Source organism: Gossypium arboreum, chromosome 3 (genome assembly GCF_025698485.1).
Source record: "Gossypium arboreum isolate Shixiya-1 chromosome 3, ASM2569848v2, whole genome shotgun sequence".
NCBI lineage: Eukaryota > Viridiplantae > Streptophyta > Magnoliopsida > Malvales > Malvaceae > Gossypium > Gossypium arboreum.
Window position 1 is genome coordinate 88,234,739 of NC_069072.1, and position 4,875 is coordinate 88,239,613.

Genomic DNA, 4,875 nt, shown 5'->3' on the forward strand with positions numbered 1-4,875 from the left:
TCTGTATCACTAGGTAAAGCACCTTGTGGTTGATTTCTGAGTTCAGCTACAAGTTGGCCCATCTTGTTCTCCAGATTCTTCAATGTAGTTGCTTGGCTTTGAATTAAGGAATCATTTTTCACCATGTATGCCTTTAGTAGATTTTCTAAGCTATTAGATCATTCAATTTGAATTGATTTCTGAACTTGTTGGGAAAAACTAGACGGCTGGGTCGGTCTAGGTTGGGCGTAATTGTTACTGGTTCCAACCCCTTGGTTACTCTAGGAAAACTTTGGGTGGTTTCGCCATGATGGGTTATAGAAGTTGGATTGCAGTCCTTGCCTTCCTCGATTTTGGTTCTGGTTACTCATGTAATATATGGATTCAGGGTTGGATGGACATTCTTCGAACAAATGTCGTTCCCCACAATAAACAGAGGTTATACTCTCAAATTGGTGAGGTGGTTGGGCTGCAAAACTATTCGACCCATTGTTGGTAAGATTCTTAAGCATTGAGAATATTGAGGATACCTGAGATGCGAGTGAAGTGAGAGTGTCCACTTCATGTATTCTAGCGACTCGTCTTCCTAACGCGGCTCGATTGGTTGGCCATTGATAATTGTTACTGGCGATCCTCTCGATGATTTCGTAACCCTCATTATAAGACTTAGAAATGAGAGCACCATTAGCAGAAGCGTCCACTACCATCCTCGTGTGAGCATTGAGACCATTATAAAATGTTTCAAGTTGGATGCAATTTGGGATTCTGTGATGAGGGCATTTTCGTAATAGTTCTTTGTATCATTCCCTTGCCTCATACAAGGACTCATCATCCATTTTTTGGAAGGCAGTGATCTTGTTCCTTAACTTAGCATTCTTGCTAGGTGGGAAATACTTCATGAGAAATCTTTCGACTAACTCTTGCCATGTAGAAGTTGAGTTTGGTGGTAATGAATTCAACTAGGCTCGAGCTCTGTCCCTTAGTGGGTACAGGAACAACTTCATTCGTAATGCATCTTCAGGTGCTCCAGCTAATTTGAAAGAATCGCTCACCTCCATAAATAATCTTAGGTGAAGATGAGGATCTTCAGTAGGCATTCCACTGAATTGGCCCACAGTCTGAAGCATCTGGAACATGACTGGCTTCAGCTCGAATTGTTGTGCCTCGATTTCGAGTCTCCTAATACCCGAATTAAGATCGTTAAATACTGGTACAACATATTGTCTTAAGGCTCTATCCCTATCGTTAGCAATAAGGATAGGATTTTGAGCAAGGTTTGTTCCATTTCCTTGGATCGGATTTTCAAAGTTCATTTCTTCTGTTCTTTTTTGGTTTGCTTGTCTTCTTTGTTGTCGAAAGGTTCGTTCTATCTCAGGGTCTACAGGGAGTAAGTCAATAATTTGGTCAATACTCAAAAACACATGAAATTATCAAAGAAAAATTAATTAAGTTAAAAATTAAATAGAAAAATAAACCAAAATGTAAAACTAACAAATTAACAAATAATGACTTTTTAAAACAATCCCCGGGAACGACGCCAAGAACTTGGAACAACGTAAAAATGTGCAAGTGTACACAATTGAAACCAGTAATAAGGTGACAAATAATGTCGAGTTATCGTACCCACAGGGACTGTAAAAGGAATTATTTATGAAATTATTTGTAAAACACTTTGGTAAGGTAAAAATAATTTGGTTTTAAAAGATGGTCAAAAACTATAAGAAAAACTAAGTAAATAATTAAAATAAAACAAAGGAGTTCTAATGCACGATTTCAAATAAGATTTAATCAAGGTAACATACTTGTGTTGGATCAATTATATTCCTTTAACTTAGAATAATTAAACTCATGTTTACATTGTTACGAATAAATTCATAGTAACTCGGTAATTGGCTGACTTTTGAACATTCTAACATACAAAAATCCATTCATCTCTTGACATATCCCTATGTCAATTCAATCGACTAAACATATTCTAATAATCAAACATGTTATTACACATACATACTCATTAAATTGAACTAATCTCTTGCATATCCCTATATCAATTCAAACGATTAATTAAATCTAATAAGCATATAAAAGACTATGTGAGGTAACAAGGCATCCTACCTTGAAACAGTTTAATCACAATAATCTGGCAAGTTATGCAAGGCAATAATATCACTAGATACATTGCTAATTTAACCTTCAACTACCTTAGAAGAATAAACATGCACTAATTAATTATTGTATCAATTAATTATAATTTCAATCCGTTTAAATAATTAATTCATTAGTTATTTAACAATTATATTGCAAAAATAACTTAGGCATGATTTTACTTAACCAAGGAATTTACTGAGGCCTATAACAGCATAACCATCATTTTAACAATTCAAGTAGGCAGAATATAATCAACTCAACACAAACTTAATTTTAAGCTAAATTGATTAAAATAACCATTTCAATAGCATAAATATTCATAAACATGTTCGTCAAAACAACAACAAAAATGAAAGAGATAGGGAACAAGAAGCAAATCTGGTGTTTCTCCGTGGCTTGACTAGTTGCTCCGTTCTTCGTTCTTCATTGCCCTCGGCTATCAAGGTGGCTTATGAACACCTAATTGCTGCTACAAAATGGCTGATGGAAGCCTCTTTCCCAATAGAAGAAATCGACACTTGAACAATAAGGGAAATGGGATGGAAAAAGTGAGAGAAAAGTGAGAGAGGAGAAGAGAGAATGAGAGGATGTTGTGGGATGAGGGATGGTTTGAATGATCAGCAAGGGGTGGCTTTGATAGCTGATTGTGGCTGGTAAAAATAGCAAAAAGAATCAGCCTAAGAGACCTCCCTTCGCCAGCCACACACATGGCAAAGTTGAGAGTTTCAACTTTGTTATTTTAAGCTTGGGGTAATTTCATAAAGCCACAATTAAAGTAGGGGTTTGATGCATTTTGATAGTTCTTCAAGGGCATTTTTGCAAGCATATTTAATCAGCTAAAATTCTGATTTGGGTCAGCATATGGATGATTTTGGGCTGCCCAATTAGTGGTTCGACCAGTGCGGTTCAACTAGACCCTTTCTCCATAATTAATTAAAAATAATTTATTTAACCCAAATTAAATGGGAAATAAAATTAAAATTAATTAAATTATGAATTAAAACACATTTCTGGACCGTATTAGGCTGGAAATTAATGTGCCTCGATACTTCGAATTGCTTCTCGATTTTGTGTTTTCAATAGTGTCAGCCGAGCCAATTTTCGTCTTTTGCGTGAATCTGTTGAAAATAGTCAAAAATTAATCAAAATTAAGTATAAAATTAACTAAATTCACCATGGTTATATTTTTAACACAATTTAATTATTTTATAATATTTAATTATTTTTCGATAAGAATTTAACTGGATTTGAATGAATTTAAGTAAAAATGGGTATGAAAAAGTATATAAATTTTTGTGTTTCCAACCTTACGGGAAAAGAAACTGTATGCTAAGTTTAGCAAAAGTGGGTTTTGGCTCCAAGAAGTTGGGTTTTTAGGTCATATTGGTTCGGGTGAAGGCATCTGAGTTGATCCAAGTAAGATCTCTGCTATTGTTGAATGGAAACTGCCTAAAAATGTAACTGAGGTTAGAAGCTTTTTGGGTTTAGCCGGTTACTACTGAAGATTTGTAGAAGGATTCTCCATGATAGTGACTCCAATGACGAGGTTGCTACAGAAAGACATTAAGTTTGAATGGACAGAAAAGTGTCAGCAGAGTTTCGAGAGGTTAAAGACATTGCTGACTGAATTTCCTATTTTAGTGTTATCTGAGCTGAGAAAAGAGTTTGTGGTCTACAGTGATGCATCCTTAAATGGATTGGGTTGTGTACTTATGCAAGATGGCAAGGTGATAGCCTATGCTTCACAGTAGTTGAAGCCACACGAGAAGAACTATCCGACGCACGATCTAGAGTTTGCCACCATTATTTTTGCCTTGAAGATTTGGGGGCATTATTTATATGGTGAAACTTGTCGTATATTTACCGACCACAAGAGTTTGAAGTATTTGATGACTCAAACAGAATTGAATCTAAGATAGCAGAGATAGTTAAAATTAATTAAAGATTATGAGCTGATCATTGACTATCACTCGGGAAAGGCGAATGTAGTCGTTGATATGTTAAGCAGAAAATCCTTATTTGCACTGAGAGCCATTGACGCTCGATTGGTGTTGCTTGATGATTGTTCAAATTTGGTAGAGCTAGAAGCTAGACGACATTTCTGCAGGAAATTTATGATGCTCAAACTAATGACAGTGACTTACAAGCTAAAAGAATTCAATGTGAGTCGGGCATTAAATCAAATTTTTGGATTGGTCCTGATGGATGTTTGATGTTCAGAGATAGGGTTTGTTTACCCAAAAATGATGAGATTATTCAAAAAATTGTGCAAGAAGCACATGATAGCCGTTTATCTATTCATCTGAGAAGTACCAAAATGTACAAAGATTTGAAGAAATTGTACTGGTGGAACTGCATGAAGAGAGACATCTCCGAATTTGTATCGAAATGCTTGATATGTCAGCAAGTCAAAGCTGAACATCAAGTACCTTCAGGATTGTTACAGCCTATGATGGTCCCCAAATGAAAGTGGGACAAAATTACTATGGATTTTGTGACAGGATTGCCATTGACCCCAAAAAAGAAAGATGCTATAAGGGTTGTGGTGGATAAGTTGACGAAGTCAGCTCATTTCATTCCGGTAAGAACTGGCTACTCTCTTGATAGATTGGCTGACTTATGTATATCTGAATCTGTAAGATTACATGGGGTACCATTGTCGATTATTTTAGACATACCTGAGATTCACTTCGAGGTTCTGGAAAAAGTTACAAGAAGCCTTGGGTACGAAATTGAGTTTTAGTACGGCTT

The 4,875-nt window shown here is 35.8% G+C and overlaps 1 non-coding gene across 1 annotated transcript; it reads left to right on the plus strand.

Annotated features, from left to right (window-relative positions):
- Nucleotides 1–741: 741 nt before the first annotated feature.
- Nucleotides 742–848, plus strand: LOC128291329 (small nucleolar RNA R71). The gene has a single exon (XR_008281105.1). It is a non-coding gene; the product is annotated as a small nucleolar RNA R71 (small nucleolar RNA).
- The last annotated feature ends 4,027 nt before the right edge of the window (nt 849–4,875 follow it).